We start from the raw sequence: 17,006 nt of genomic DNA, 5'->3' as shown, positions 1-17,006 counted from the left end.
AAATTAGAACCCAGAGAGATCGAGCCCCTCACTCTGGGTCTCATAGTTGGTGGTAGAGCTCCAACTGGGGTCTTGGCACCAAGAATAGTGGTTCAAATACATCAAGGTGTAAAGTGGATGAAACATCTGCATTCACAGTGTCTCTGGAAGGATATGGAGAGTGTGGGTTAACTGTGGTTGGTTCTGAGAAGGAGACTTGAGGGGCCAGGGAACAGGGGTGGGAGAGAGATTTAACATTCACTAAATACTTTTTGTACCTTTTGAATTTAGTATGATGTATATATGTTACCTAATCACAAAATAAAAATTATTTTTAAGAATTCAGTGGAGTCTTAAGTATTCCTTTTTTACCTCATTGTCTCATATTTGGGTAAAACCTATTTTTCTGATTCAGGCTATACCAGCATAAAACGGTTCTGCCAGTATCAAGGTCAAGCATGTTGGAGGTGGTGGCCTCTGGTTGCCACTTTGTGACTAGAACAAGAGGAGCCTTCTGAAACTCAGGGCAATGCCATTCCAGAGTCTTGCCTCCCTGCCAGCTTTGACTGTGGCACAATCTGGCAGGGTAAAACTCAGAGAAACAAATCAATTAGGAGTCAGTGATTTCATTCACTTCATAGCAGGATACAGTCATTAATAAACCTTGATGGAAAGGTCTCTGTTAGCCAAAAGTCTGTCCTTTCCAAGACAACAGAAGATGCAAAGGCGGGAATACAATGTAATTCACTAGTAAGAGCTTTCAAAGGGCAGAGCCTCCTGCTGTGAAAAGACTCTGGGTGCTCCTTGAGCCCAAGAAACTGCTGCCCAGGAGAGGAGGTGAAAATACCTATATTCAAAGGGCAGTAACAGTGGAAGAGCTAACCATCTGCTGCAGTTTTTCCAAACATGGTATTATGAGTGAGGATCGTCTGCAATGTATTCCATGGAGATTTAATGCATGAATCTCATGAATGAGTGAGAGGAACCTGGCTCATACTTCGCAAGCTAGTTTTTCTATTGGGGTTTTGTTTTTAAACTCCAGTTAATACGGAAAATTAGAAGGTGGTATCTTAGCCTTGGGGCTTCCCCAGGGACTTGGTAAAGAATCCATCTGCCAGTGCAAGAGACTTGGGTTTGATCCCTGGATCGGGAAGATCTCCTGGAGAAGGAAATGGCAACCCACTCCACTATTCTCGCCTGGGAAATCCCATAAACAGAGGAGCCTGATGGGGTCGCAAAGAGTTGGACATGATTCAGTGACTAAATAAGAACAAAGTGCTGGCCTCAAGAAAATAATTATTATCCTGCTACCAGTGGTGCTAGTGGTAAAGAATCTGCCTGCCAATGCAGGAGAATGAGACACCAGTTCAATCCCTGGGTGGGGAAGATCCCCTGGAGAAGGGCATGGCAACCCACTCCAGTATTCTTGCCTGGAGAATCCCCATGGACAGAGGAGCCTGATGGGCTACAGCCCATAGGGTTGCACAGAGTCAGACACAACTGAAGCGACTTAGCATGCATGCACACATTTCCTGTGCAGTAGGGAAAGTATTCATTCCCTCACTTCATTTCGAAGGATACAGAGGGACGATTTACTTTCACTTTCCTCTTTGGTACCTACATATCCTTACCTATTGTGTACAGAAGTATTTTAGTACTGCTAGACTACTAAAAGTAAGCCTAGAGCTATCTTTACTTGCTATTTAGTCTGCTATGGATCTTCTAAATGATGTACTTGAAACAATCTAATCATACTGTCATTCATTAAGTGCTCACTTTATGTGAAACACTATGGTAAGTGCTTTATATGAATTTTTTCACTCAGTTCTTATATCAACCCCGTGAGGTACTTACAGAGGAGCCACACAGAAGTTAAATAATTTGTCCTGGTTCACACACAGTAGAACAAGGTTTCAAACCCAGGTTGCTATTCAACCAGTACTTAATGACCATGTGCCAGGCATGAAAGGTAGAAGATGAACAATATAGGCTGGCCTTTGTCCTCTTGAAGCTTATGGTCTATGAAAGTCTGATTCAAAAGTGTGGTTTTGACACTGATGTTATTACTTCCCTACATGTGTGCAAAGAGAAGCCACCTTTTTTTCAAAGACAATTACTCCTAAGAGAAAAGTGGCATCCTAAAGGAATCTGGCCAAGGATTTCTGTTCCCACATCCTCCTTTCCTTTTGCTTACTAAAATCAGATTTCTGTACTGTGCTTAGAAGACGGATTCTGGGTTCTTAAGAAACATAAAGAGCAGCCTGGAAACACAGGCTGTGATGACAGGACTGGGTTCTAGTCTCAGCTGGGTCATTTACAAGCTGCCTGACCTTGTGCAAGTAACAACTTTTCTGAACCTTAATTTCCCCGTCTAGAAATTGGTATATTACCACTGAGTGTTATTATGAACAGATTTAGGGAACATACACACACATACATAAACACTCAGGTCAAAGTGTTATATAGGCTTGTTTGTCTAGGCGCTTCTAGTAGCATTCTGTATGTACGGTTGTGTACGTAACGCCGTTTTAAAGATGCACGAAATCCAGTGTCTGGAGCAAACGTGCGCAATAAGTTTAAAGAATGAACGAACAGCTGCAGGCAAGGTCAATTTCCCACTGAATTAAGTGGTTCAGCTGGGGTTGTTGTGGACATTCATAAAACAGTGGAGGCAATCAATCCCTCTCCTAAATTAATGCCGTTTTCGTAGCTTCCCTCAAGTTTCAGTGAACTTAAACTATAAAATGGGCATACGGGCACTTCAGGCCTCGCCGCGTAGTTGTAACATTAGATATAATGCCGGACGTGAAAGGATGAAAACGAACATCCCTGACAAACGCGAATGCACCTAGCTATTAGAGACGGCCCACGCCCACGCTGCAGCGACAGGCTTAGCCCCCGCTCCGCCCCCTCTTCCTGGTTTTTCCCGGCAACCCGCCCCTCCCGCGTCATGTGATAGGGGTACTCTGCCGGCCCGAGGTCCTGATTGGCCGAGCTGCAGGGCGCTTCGCGATTGGCCCGAGGCCGGCGGGCCCCCGCCTCTCTCCTCCTCCTCGCCGCGGCCCACGTGAGGGGGGCGAGTCACGCGATTTCCGGGAACCCGTCAGGAAGGACATAAACAAAACAAACCCGAGGCAGCATGGAGAGGGGCCGCGGCCCCTGCAGTGGAACCAGACCCAGCGCCTGAGCCGCCCCCACACCCGCAGGTGAGGCCCGCTGCCCTCCGCCTGGGGCCCGCAGGCGCCTGGGCTGGGGGACGAGCCGGGCGGGGGGCAGAGGAGGGCCGCTGGCCTAGGAGGCGGTGGCGCCGAGGCTCCAGGCCGGGTCGGCACGGGGCGGGGGCCGGGACCAGGACAGAGTCTGGGGGCGCGCGGGCTGCGGGCTGCCGCCTGCCGGTCACGGGGACTCCGGCTCCCCTCCCCCACCCCCGGCCCGGGACGGTTATATAAAAGCCCGGGGCAGCGGGAGAGGGACCTGCGGGCGGGCGGCAGGCTAGGCCAGGGGTGGGCAGTGCCGAGCGTCCACCCTGCCAGGCCGCCTGGCCCTTTACCGCTGCCTCGGAGCCCGGGGCCGTGGCTGCCGGCAACCGGCCTGTCAGAGAAGCGAGCGGGTGGGAGGGGCCGGGGAAGGGAGGGGAGGCGAGGCTGGCGGGGGAGGAGGAGAGAGAGGGGCGTGTGAGGAAGGGCCGGGGCCACGAAGGTTGGAACCGGGCTGGCAGGAGACGAGGAGGCGCGGGCTGCGGTTGGGGGGGGTCCAGGCAGGGGTGTCTCGGGGGTAGCCGCTCCCCCTTCCCGTCCCCGCCCCAGTGACTGCTGAGAGGGGCCTCCCTCCCGGGATTTGTTTATATGTCTTCTCAAAGCAGCTTGAAGCGGCTTGGAGGCGGAGCTTTCGGCGCAGAGTGGCAGACGCTGCCATCCAATGGAGCGGGCAGACGGAGGCTGACGCGCCAATGGGCTTGGGGGAGGCGGTGTGATGGGACCCCCCCCCCCATTTGTTAGGCTGTGTCGGGGGTGGGCCAGGTGGGGCGGCCATGTTAGATGGGAGGGGACCGGTGGCGGTGGGTCACTGAGAGGGGAGGAGACGGGGCAAAGGGCAAGGGAGCCGGGCCGGGGGCGTTTCGGGTGTCCGAAGGCGAGTCCGATGGGACGATGAAGTAGCTCAGGGGAGCCTGACCCCGACCCACCGCTCTCCCCACCCGAGCAGAGGAGGCAGGGAAGTACCGAGGGCAGTCTAGCCGCCCCTTGGGGATGGTTCCTGGGAGTAGATGAACTCAGTTTCTGGGTTCTCCCTCTTTCTCGGCTTTAAGCTTCCTGACAAACCCGGCCGCCAAACCCTGTAATTGCCCTCCGTTAACCCAAGATGGCAAACCTTTTTGCTGTTTCTGAGCGAGCTTGAGCCTTAAGACTGCCTTAAGAAGGTACTTGAATAACTAGCGGTCTGAATTTGTGCACCAGGCCCGGGATAGAAGGAGGCAGTGAGGAGGAAGTTCTGTTTTTTTTGGATTTTGCCCGGAGGATACCAGGACTAGAAAAGCCGAGAAAGTTAAGGGCTGGGCGGGGTCTCCATTTTTTTCATCAGGATACCTTCTAAAGATCAGGCCCTTCGTGCTTTCCCTGGTCCTGGTAGTAATTTGCCCCTTCTGCTTACATAAATTGATAGCCCTTAAGTATACTTTCATGAGAAAACTGAGTCTTGAGAGAATTATTTAGGTTTGAAGGTTCTTTAGGACTCTTGTCTTGCGAATACCCTGCAGGTGAGAAATAGGATCAAGATCTGACTGACTTCTTTTAAAAAAGCGAAAAATGAGACTTCTATGTAAATCTTGTGGTTTATGGTAAATTGATTGTCACTTGGTTGTACTTTTAAATATTTTTTTTCCCATTTTCTTGTGATCCAAAATAGCTAGGAGAAACACCAAAGATGAAAGAGTAAATGGTATGAGTAATTAGAAAATCACTTATTTTACTTTGTTTTATAGTTAATTTGGCATCACGTCGGCCGTATTAGATGCTTAATTTAGTTCCATGTTAACATCACCTTACAACCTGTGACTCTTGGTATTCTCAAGGGTACCAGGCTGTTGATGCATCTTTGGTTAAGCACTTAAACGGTCAGGAACATGCCTTAGGTATATCGTGAGGGGCTATTCAAGAGTTGACTGTATGTATTTAGGAATTTGCAGTTATCTCCTATTTTGTTAACTGGAGAAAAATGATTGGTAAATAAATGATTTATCAATTTCTGTATTTGATATGATTGACTCACGGTTCTGTTAAGGATGATATATAAAAATATAAATCCTGATTATTTGATAGACTTCGAGTTCTTAAATATAATTTTTATGGCAAATGAAAGTATTTGCTCACCTTTTTTGTCTTATTCTAAGAATGGCAATAGATTCAACAAGACTTATTTGGATGTAACTCTTTTATGTGATTAATAAAGCATCTTTGGAATTTTTAGACTAATAAGCATAGAAGAGGCTAAATATATCTAGAAGAAGAGACTACTTCCACTTACCATCCCATTCTCTGTCGTGACGGGGAAACAGACTTTTACAAAAACTATGTCTTGGTTTACTAGTTTAATGTGTGTAGTTTCTTGGATGCAAGTATAAGTAATAAAGGAATAATTAGTATGTCTCCTGGTGGTGGTGAGCTAAATACAAGTGACAATGAAAGTACAGTGAGTTTTCATGTTGATTCTATTATTGTAGCAAAGTTTTACAAGATTGTGAACTACATTCACTGTTTGCCTTTATTTTTTCACCGTTTGATTTTTTTTTTCACCGTTTGCTTTTAAAGTTTAATTTTTAGTATAGATTGACAACTACATGACTTTCAGTGATTCAGCAGAGGTTTTTTTCCGTGTGGGTTTGTACTTGGATGTTTTGGGGACAAATCCTCTTTTACTGTATTCAGTAGTTCAACTTTCAGGGTAGATGAACTCTTAGATTGGATATAAATTTGTCAGATCATTGATTCTAATGATTCTAAGATGGGGTAACCCATGCAGATTTTCTGTATAGGATGGAGTAGTAAATATTTATGCTTTGTAGGACATGTAGTGTCTGTCACACCTACTCAGGTCTGCAGATTGTAGCATGAAAACAGCAATAGACCGTATGTTTGGGGATATAATCCAATAAAACTTTATGTATAAGAGCAGGCTATATTTGAAGACTGTGGTTTATTTGTCAACCCATGTTCCAAGACATCAGTCTCTGGGTTTTAAGTACTTGGGTGTTAAGTTATTGCAACATATATAAACACGAACTTTGGGTAATTTTGAGCATTTGCAGAATGTATGTATCTCATGCCTTGAAGAATTTTTAGCGTAAGACCACATGTCTATGTTTTATTCTACATTTTTATTTGCAAGTAGATGTCTTCCTGAAAAACTGTTTAAAGCAAATGTTGGAACATCAAGTCTTATTTATTTTAGAGATGCATTCTAATTGAAAAAAATTTGACTTCAAAATGTATCTAAGAACCTTAGTGTGTTAACTGTTTGGAGAGAAGTTGGTCGAGTGAATAGATAACACACATAGATCTTATATATATCATACATGTAATTTGGGAGCCACATTGTTTATGTTTTTGCCTCAGCTCTTTGTAGAATTACCTAAATAGGATAGGGTGCCTTTTCAAACCAATTCCCAAAATGTTGGTTGCTGCCCCTCCCCTTCCTTGGAAAATATCAGGTAGTGTTAAGTGGCCACTGAAGTGGAGGTGCCATAACTAAAAATGCTACACAGGCAAGTACTTTTTTCATGTGTAGCTTTCCATTTTGTTTTTATGTAGTATTTCACCAGTCTTGTTGATTCAAACTGGATTTCAGGGTGAGCTTGAAAATTTAGGAAAGATAATATATTGACGTCTTAAAACCAAAAAGCATCCTGTGACCTGCAATCTTGTTTCTAGTTCTGGTTAACCTATGTTTGCCGGGGTGACTATGAGTGATTCAGTTTATTAATTTGTTTAATGGTAAGGATTAGTGATTTTTTCTGTTTCACAGAGGGCTATTGGGAAATCGTGAATTATTCTCAAACTCTTGTACTTTGAATATGCCAATACTTTGGGGTTGCTTGAAACTGCCTAGCAAATCTATTCAGTTTTCTTTCTCTTAGTGATTGCCTCTCCGTTTCTCTTTTATTAGGACTTTCTGTACAGTATTTCTCTACCTACTTAACAGCGAGCAGTTTGAGGTCAGAGTCTTCCTCTTCTGTATTGCCAGTGCCTAACACCTTTTAGTGTTTTTGAATTGCTTAAATAAATGAGTAGATAACTAAAAACTGCTTATCTAGAAGGCAGTGAAGTCAGTCTACTATTAGTAGAGACCTTGGGTTTTTCTTAGTTGGAAGGGACTAATTAGTCCCTACCTGCTCATCAAACAAAAAGTCTACATGTTAAAATTGACCCTTTTTTGTAAGAAAAGCTGTTTCAACGATTTCTTTAAAATCCCTTTTTTTTTGTTGTTGTTAGGTACATTCCATTAGTTAGACTCAAATATTCCTTCCAGATAAACAGCAACCAAAACCCTTGTTCTTTGTCTTGTGAATTTGTCATTAGCTCTTGGCATACTTGGTCTCTGGATGTTTGGCAAATGTGAGCAGAATTTCTTACTTCTTAGATGTTTGGGATAATGATCCATCTATATAGCAAGGGTCCTTTTAGGGAGAAATATGTAAAATCATTCTTGCTAATAAGTCTGTTTTATCCCAATGAGTTGGGTTAGATGTGGAGAGAGTTTGATGCAGGGGACTGCAGTGGGTTTCCCAGATGGCACAGTGGTAAGGAACCTGCCTGCCAATGCAGGAGACACAAGAGACAAGGGTTTGATCCCTGGTTGGGAAGATCCCTTGGAGGAGGGCATGGAAGTTCACTCCAGTAGTCTTGCTTAGAGAATCCCATAGACAAAGGAGCCTGGGGGACTATATAGTTCATAGGGTAACAGAGTCAGAGAGAACTGAAGTGACTTAGCACACACGCACTGGTACTTTGTGAATGCAATACCATCTCATTCCATTGCTAGCAAAGCCTTGTAAGCCTTTACAGCAGTTCATGACATTTCTTCCAAAATCCGTGTTGAAAGTCTTCACCCCCAGCAGCCTTCTGAACTACTTATCTCCTCACTAATTTCCAGCAACTCTGATCATCCTGTCATTCTGTCCTTTTGACATATTTACATGTTTTGTTACAAAGTCATTTTTTCACTTACTTATCTTTGGGTATTGTTGATGTTGACAAGTTTCTTGTGAGAGCATCATGAGCTTGCTGATTTTTTGTCCTCCTTCAGTTTCCTTCACATTCCTTGTGGAACACTTATCACTTTCTTCCAAATAATGTTTTGTTTTGGCAAATTGAAGCCCCCCTGTTTATTTTGTAGATAAATTTTCTACTTTGACTGCTATACGCCATTCCTGGTATAATTTTCCTTCTGTTTTATATTTGCCATTCACTGAGAAATGAAAACAAAACTTAAAAATGCCCTTTGACCATATAGGGAGACACTGGTGATAAGGTAAATACACTCTTGTTTGAAAGATACACTGTATTCCTTTTTTTTTTTTGGCTGTATTGTGTGGCTTGTAGGATCTTAGTTCCCTGACCACAGATTGTACCGGGGCCGTTGGCAGTGAAAGCACCAAGTCCTAACTCCTGGAACACCAGGGGATTCCCTCGCTGTACCCTTTAAACAGAAAAGCTTCAAGCATCCTGCTTTAAGACTTGTTGTGGAAGACTTAGTTTAACCACAAAGTTGTGTCCTACTCTTTGTGACCCTGTGGACTGTAGCCTGCCAGGCTCCTCTGTCCATGGAATTCTCCAGGCAAGACTACTGGAGTGGGTTGCCATTTTCTTCTCCAGGGGATCTTCCCGACCCAGGGATCATACCTGCATCTCCTGCTTGGCAGGCAGATTCTTTACCACTGAGCCACCTGGGAATCGTAGAAGACTAGATGGACTTTATAGTTTTTCAGACTGCTCTTTAGTAAAGGTTTTCATCCTCACTACTGAATCCTCTGCTGGAGTTGCCCATAGACTAGTAGAGGAGACAGATACTACAGTTCAACATAACGGTATTTAGAACAACGTGGATTCTGCCTGGAAAAGTTGGAAAAGCTTCCCAGACAAGATGGCATTTAAACTGGGATTTGAAGACTAGTGAAAGAAATCAGAGAAGTCTGAAGGGTGTACAAGATGTAAGGGGTGGTGTTGGGTGTGAGGAGACTTCAGCTGAGGCAGAGGCAGAGATAGAGGAGGAAGGGGCTACTTGGTGAGATTCAGGGAGAGAGAGCTTTTCTGCTTTCCCTTGTCCTCTAATTCTTCTGGGTCTGCTTTGCACTGTCGGGCCTCTGTTCTCTTTTTCTCTTCCGCTCTGACGTTGGTTGGTCTCCTTTCCCCTAGTTTTTAGTTTTCCTTTTAGCGCCTCATCAAGGTCTGACATGCCTGCCTTTTTCTGTTTTCTCCCCTGTGGGCCGCAGGCACCTTTGATTCTGACGCGGTATCCCCGTCCCTTCACTTCATCTTCTTGCCTCCCTCCCTTCCTTTACTCTCTTTAGGTTTCTTTTCCTTTGCTAGAGTCTTCCTTTTCTTTTCGCTTTGTTTGAAAAGAAAACAAAAGTTCTTTCAGCAATAAATATCTTGAGTTGATTCCCTCTTGGGAAATCTTGTGTGATCAACTTGCCTTTGATACTTACCTAGGTACTAATTATTCATTTCTGTGAATTTCCTTTTTTGAAGCATTTTTTCCTTTGTATTCAGAGATGCCTCTTATAGGCTACAGTGCAGAATATTACTACTTTTATTTTGTGTTTTTTACTTTTTATGTGCCTTAAGCTTGTTCTTTGACGAGATCTAATTTAAATTTCACCTTTCCTGAAATTTTCCCAAACTTTCCCGGGTAGAGATAGTAGTACTCTTCTCTCTAGTTTTATAGTATTTTTTGAATGCCTCTCTTTAGAACTAGCTTTATTGAGGTACAGGTTTTATAAAGTCACTCAGTTTTTGGTTTTGACAAATGTGTGCAGTTATTTATCCTCCTCTCCAGTCATGATGTGGAATATTTCTATCACCACAGGAAGTTCCCTCATGCCCCTCTTCAGTCCGGCCGCAATTACTATTTACTTGCTGTCACTACAGTTTTTTCTTTTTTGTAATTTCATATAAGTACAGTCATAGAGTCTGTTGTCTTATGAGTCTGACTGCTTTTACTTAATGCTTTTGAGATTTATTCATGTTGTTTCAAGTATCAGCTGAGTACTTGTTATCATATGGATGTAGCACAGTCTATCCACTTACCAGTTGATGGATATTTTGGCTGCTTTCAGATTTTAGGTTATTGTGAATAAAGATGCTTTTGACATTCCTATATAATTCTTTTAAATACCTGTTTTCACATTACCTTTCACCTGGACGTAGGGTTGTGAAATGATTAAGAATGAAAGTCCTGGAGTTAACTATACTCAGCAAACAAGCTTTTTGCCAGCTGTGGTTTAGAGGGGTTTCCCAGGTGGCACCTAGTGTTAAAGAACCTGCCTGTCAGTGCAGGAGACTTTAGAGATGTGGGTTCGATCCGTGGGCCAGGAAGATCCCCCGGAGGGGGACATGGCATCCCACTCTAGTATTCTTGGCTGGAGTATCCCCATGGACAGCAGAGTCTGGCAGGCTACAGTCCATGGGGTCCCTTATAGTTGGATATGACTGAAGCAGCATAGCATGCATGCATGTTGTTTTGAGAATCTTGAAGATTTGCCACCTGTAAAATAGGACTGGATGGTGACTGGAGCGAGCTAGGAAGCACAGGCCGTTGTCAGGTGATGGCTCTCGATGCCAGTTCCGGTGATCCTGCTGGGAGTATGTACCCAGTGTTGTCAGGTCTGTTTTCTCCCCCTCGAGAGAGTGGGATTTGATAACAGGATACAGAAATTTTATATGAAATTTCCAATTTAAGTTCTGACAGTTAAAATTTAAGTTTTTATAAACACTACTGTGTTGGCTGAACAAAATCCATAGGTAGGCACTGATTTATGGCTGCAATTCAGTTTGAGAACTTTGCTTTAAATTTTCAGCTTTTTGGGAATTCCCCAGTAGTCCAATGGTTAGGTCTCGGTACTTTCACTGTCAACATCCAGGTTCAGTCCCTGGTTGGGGAACTAAGAACCTACCAGCCACACAGCCAAACAAAAATGACCAAAGAAGGAAACAGCTTCAGTTTTTGTCTCTTGTTTTAAATTGTACATATTCTTAGTAGAGTGAACTTACTAGGCTCTTGTTACCTTGTTTTATACTTTAGCACAATAACTTGCTGGTTTCCCAAACTCCCAAGTTAAAAACTATTAAGTTACTGTAAATGAATTTTATTCTTTACTCTCCTTGGAGGAATGTAAGAATTATGAGTGTCTAATGGAAGAATGGGACCAGGTTCTGGTTACTCTTTGTATTTCTCTTCTGTTAGCTGCTGATTCTATTCGAAGCTATGTTTTCTCAGCAGTTGGGATAGTCTACCTCCTTTGTTTTGATTTATTGTGAGCCTTGTTGAGACAAGTATAGTGTAGATTAAACTGCGTGTGTATGTGTGTGTATTCTTCAGAAACTGTGTAGGTCTTTTAAGTACAAAGATAAGTTTTGTATAAATCTATTTCCTCGAGTTACTCAGACTTTTTGATGAAGCCAGTATAAGTGACTATAAAAAGAGGTAAATTGTATGTGATTTTTTGAAGAATAAGAGCAATAATCTCTCAGAAGAAGCCCTTTTCCTTGTAATTTTTTCTCCAGTTCTTTATTGTGTGCAGAGATGACTGCTTTGCAACTTTATGAACTACTTTGTGAATCCAAAGATTGTTTTGCTGATTAAACCAGCATAATGAACATTTCACCCTCATAAAGCTGGAGTGAGGGTGTTAAATGACCTGTGTTGCCTGCATATCCTCTCTTCACCCTAGTTTCAGGCAGTTGGGTTTGTGATAATTAAGTTTGGAATTCAGACAGTCTAGGATTCCATGTTGAATTTAGGTGTGTATATTCAGTAACAGCCACATCCGAGGAACATCTTATACTAAGGAAGGAATCAGAAAACAAAAACCAGCCACCATTTATTGAGTGTCTGTTTTGTGCCAGGGCTAGATTCTTTCCATATTATCATGAATCACAATGTCCCTGGGGGGTTCTTGTATTTACAGATAAGACAGGTGAGAATGTGGAACAAAATCCCAAATACTCAGTTTTAAAGCAGAATTTTGTATCTTGAATCTAGAGTTTGCTTCTCATTTTGTTGTGATTATTTAGTCACTCACTCGTGTTGGACTCTTTTGCAACTCCATGAACTGTAGCCCGCCAGGCTCCTGTGTCCAAGGGATTTCCCAGGCAAGAATACTGGAATGGGTTGCCATTTCCTTCTCCAGGGAATCTTCCCAGGGATTAAACCCGCATCTCTTGCTTGGCAAGTAGATTCTTCACTGCTGAGCTACCAGGGAAGCCCTTTTAGGAGTAGTGGAGCCAAAGAGGCAGCCACCGTTTCTCAATGTAGAGACAAAGACTGCAAAACTGTATTCACAACCTCTGTAGCCCTTGGGCCATAACCTCTGTACCTTTATAGTCGTGAGCCAGTGGCATATAATAGCCCATTTCACACTAGGAAGGAATTGGAAGGGAATTTAAAAATTGCCTCCAGTATATTTACATTCATGCTAATTTTGAAAAGCATGAATACTCTGAGAAAGGGTGAGGAGACAATCGATTTGAGGAAGAGGGCAGATCTCTGATGACGAGAGCACTGCGGCAGGGTCACCCTTAGTGGAGGTCTCCCTGAAACACCGCCGGGTGGCTCTGGTGTTCTCTTACCGGCACTGCTGTTTTTGTGCTGCTGCCTGTAATGGTATTGTTCCTTTTTATGTTTTGTAGATTTTTGCAGAACAGCTCAGAAAGTGAAAAGATTCTTTAAAACTCCAGTGTTGAACCTGAATAAAATATTTGTCTTAGTTAAAAGTGTGTGTGTGAGAGAGAGAGAAAGCAAAGGAGAGAGAATAGTGCAACATGTATTAGTCTAGTGTCTGGATTCAGTTGGTTTAAATAAGTTTTAATCTTACTCTTTCCTCTATCCTCTCCTCCCTAGACAAAAATTATTTAATATATTTAAAATTGACTGAAATTTGAACAGTACTCTTCCTGGAAATTAAAAAAAAATTCAGGAGTGGTTCAAGACTCAAATTAACAAGCTTGTAGAAGCTTGTACAAGATACTTTGGAGCGCATGAAAGATGCTTAATAAATATATATTGAATGACTTCTTTGTAACGTCCTCTTTCTGTATGAAGAATGACATACCTTTGACTCCTTATCTAGAATGACCTATCGTCTTAGGAGATTTCCTATTCATGGAGCTCTTGTCTGGATGCTTGTGGTGGGCAAAGCATTGCTCTTGACACTGCAGTAATATACATGAATTACAATAGTCATTCTTGAAGATTTTACAATCTCTGATAGAAAAGGCAAGCGTTTGGGAGGAGAAAGAGAAAAAACATTATAAGCAAAGGCGTGAAAAGCCAGAGATTCACTGCTGGAGATCCTTAGTGAAGTGGGATTGTAAGTGAAGACTTGGGGGAGATTTTAAGATTAACCTGATACTAATGTTATATTTATCAGAGAGGGATGGAAGTTGGGGTATTGAAATATAGTTTCCTTGTGTCTGAGTATTTTGAACATTATCAAGGAGATAATGTTAGTTGCTGAAAACTTACGAGCACAGTGCTAATATGATGTGGTAGTTTAGGGAGAATAATTTGATAATGGAGCATAAGAAGTGGAGAGAGGGAAAGGTTGGAAGCAAAGAGATCTGTAGGGCAATTATTGGGTCAATAAATAGAAAACGATAAGGTTCCAAGCAGGGGTTGAGAAAGTGGGAAAGGCAGAGTCAGACAGGTGCATGCATTCTCTGTAAAAGGTTAAATCGTTGGTGTATTTTTAATAAAGAGCCTGACGTCATTTAAAACACAGCAAGTGGGGAGGAGAAAGAAGAGAGTCAAGGCTGAGATCAGTGTTACACGCCTGAATGTCTGATAATGGTGGTACTATTGACAGAATAAACGTTTGAGTGGGGAGGTGGCGTGTTGTGTCTGAGGTCATGGGCTGTAAGTGATCCAGGAAAATACCTGGGATGGTATAGTAGGGATGGTTCACTGGTGTGTTTAGGATGAAGACATAGATTTGGGATTCCTCTGGAGATGACCTTTGAGGCATTGACAATAGAGACAGTCTGATAGATTTGCACAGAGGCATCCATTTACTGAATGACCTTGGACAACTCTCATCCTTGGTGAATTTTTCAAATTAAAGTCCAGTGGTTGGACAGAGGGTGAGGGTGCTAATAATGCTAATACTAACCCTAATTACTTCACCAAGTTGTATTAAGTGACAGGTATAATAGTGTGCTTTGTAATCTGTGAACAGTAACACCAAATAGAAACAGTGTTTGTCACGAATTGTCAAGGGTGGCTGTGGTTAGAAATGCATTCTTTGGTTCTGTCTAAAACCATCCCACGTTTTATTCTTGTGGTCCAAACAACTTAATTGGCAGGTATTAAGACTACGGAAAGACCCTAGTAAATTTTATAGTTGATGGTTTTCAGAAATAAAAACTGCCCATTCGACTCACACTGAAAGAAACCTGCCTTAATAGTCTTATTGGTTATGAAAGTGGTTTAAATAAGCTCTTGTGTGTTGTCTCTGGTTAATGTTGAACCAGGGTTTGGGGAGTGACAGGATGAGATGGTTGGATGGCATCACTGACTCAGTGGCCATGAGTCTGAGCAAACTCTGGGAGATAGGGAAGGACAGGGAAGCCTGGTGTGCTGCAGTTCATGGGATTGCAAAGAGTCAGACATGACTTAGCAACTGAACAACAAGAAAGGTTTTGGAAAGGAATAGAATTCTCTGAGAGGGCTTGTGTCTTTCTCTGAGACAGCATTCCAAGGAGAGATCACTTTTGAGATTTAGTATATTTTCTTAGCTCCTCAGGATTCTCAGGAAAACGTGGTTTTAACTGTTTTACAAAGTGTTGTGACCAACCCGATTTACCTCCTTATTTTTAGAATTCTGAGTGTGAGGATACAAGGAGACTATTGGGCTGACCCAGGGATGAGGAGTTCACAAGGTGTTATGACAGGAGGATCACATCCCGACTGGATTAACATCTATTTAGGATAATCATCTAGTTTGAAATTTACTTGCTTGTTTCCCAAATGCTGGACTCTAGAGAGCTGCTGTTGACAGGTAGAAAGGAGTGGTTCACAGGATTCACATGGCGTGATGAAGGGAGAACACAGCCCCCACGTTTTCTATGATGAATCCCGGCTCCCGGCATAGTCAGCCTCTGCGTCCTCAGTGGTTTGGTGACTGGTAAAGCAGCTTGGTTTAGTAAGCCTCTGCAGGTCTGTTTTGTTCAACTCTTGCTAAGTAGCTTTCAAAAGGAAAAGAATTGTTGAGTGGGGCATTTGAAGTAGAGCAGTTTGGATGAAATGTGTGGCGATCTTTCCTTCCTTCCTCTCCCCCTTCCCTTTCTTTCATCTTAGGGATTAAATCGCAGGGGAAATGGTTTATTTAAATTAGGGGTCAGGTTTGTTACCACCTACAAAGAGAGAACCCAAGAACTCTGCCACATGAAAGAAATGATGAACATAAACTAGCAGCATTTAGGAACCATCAAAATAAACCATGATATATAAATTATATAACAATATAAATGTGATGGCCTTTCTTACCACAAACGTTGTGTAAAAAATTTTCCCAGTGGGGAATTCCCTGGAAGTCCAGTCCTTAGGACTCTGCTTCCACTGCAGGAAGCACAGGTTCAATCCCTGGTCAGGGAACAAAGATCACGTAAGCTGTGTGTGGCAAGTCAGAATAATAATAATCATAAAATTTTGCCTTGTGGTAAAATACATTAATTTTACCATTTAAACCATATTGTGTATAATTCAGTGGCACTAAGTGCATTGACAATTTTGTGTAACCATCACCACTGTTCTGAAATATCTAGAATATTTTCATCACCCCAAACAAATTCTTTACCCAGTAAATAATAACTCTCCCAGCCTCTGGTAACCTCTCTTCTTTCTGTCTCCATGAATTTGCCTGTTCTGGTACTTCATATGAGTGGAATTGTACAATACTTGTCTTGTGTGTCTGATTTATCTCACTTAGCATACTGTTTGCAGAGTTCATCCATGTTGTAGCATGTATCAGAATTGCACTCCTTTTGTGACTGAATGATTTTCCAGTGTGTGCACATACCACATTTCGTTCATCCTTTTATCTGTTAATGACCACTGGGGCTTTTCTTCCCTTTGGCTCCTGTGAATAGTGCTGCTGTGACTATATGGGTGTACACGTATCTGTTTGAGTTCTTGCTTTCGATTTCTTTGGGTATGTATTCAGATGTGGAATTGCCAGATCAGATAGTAATTCTGTGTTTAACTTTTTGAGGAATTACTAAACTGTTTCTCAGCTGTACTGTTTTACATTCCCATCAGCAGTGCACAACATTTCTGATTTTTCCATATCCTCACCAACACTTGTTATTTTCCATTATTTGGCTGTTAACCATCCTGGAAGGGTGTGTCAAAATTTTTTAACATCTACTCTGATGATTCAGACATGCTGCTTACCATTGGGAGGAACTAGTTTCTTCAAGATAATAAAAAAAAGCCATGGCCTAAGATGGTGCCGTATAGAAGGGGCCCTCTAGGGACCCTAACCATCATATACAATATCAGCCTGTTCATAGGTATTTTCATTTAGAAAGCAATTTTTATTTCTCTTGCCTGGAGAAGGAAATGGCAACCCTCTCCATTATTCTTGCCTGGGAAATCCTGTGGACAGAGTAGCCTGGTGGGCTACTGTCCATGGGATTACAAAGAGCCGGATGTGACTTAGTGACTAAACAATATTTTTCTTGATGTCAACTTTTTTAAAATATACAGACTCTTAGGAATTAGCTGGAACCCTCAGGTTCGGAAGGGGCACAATTGAG

The 17,006-nt window shown here is 42.5% G+C and overlaps 1 protein-coding gene across 3 annotated transcripts in view; it reads left to right on the top strand.

The window, feature by feature from the left end:
* Positions 1-3,052: 3,052 nt before the first annotated feature.
* CREBRF (CREB3 regulatory factor) overlaps positions 3,053-17,006 on the top strand; it is a 59,651-nt gene continuing 45,697 nt past the window's right edge. For 2 of the 3 annotated variants that reach the window (XM_020910154.2, XM_070476829.1), the window contains exon 1: positions 3,053-3,185. The gene's annotated coding sequence lies outside the window, so the exon portion shown is untranslated. Of the gene's footprint in view, positions 3,186-4,086; positions 4,733-17,006 lie in introns of those variants that run through there. The other variant, XM_020910153.2, reaches the window with a different exon arrangement.

This window comes from Odocoileus virginianus, chromosome 14 (genome assembly GCF_023699985.2).
Source record: "Odocoileus virginianus isolate 20LAN1187 ecotype Illinois chromosome 14, Ovbor_1.2, whole genome shotgun sequence".
Taxonomy (NCBI): Eukaryota; Metazoa; Chordata; class Mammalia; order Artiodactyla; family Cervidae; genus Odocoileus; species Odocoileus virginianus.
Note: the sequence above shows the minus strand (reverse complement) of the source record. Positions and strands in the feature narration are given on the sequence as shown.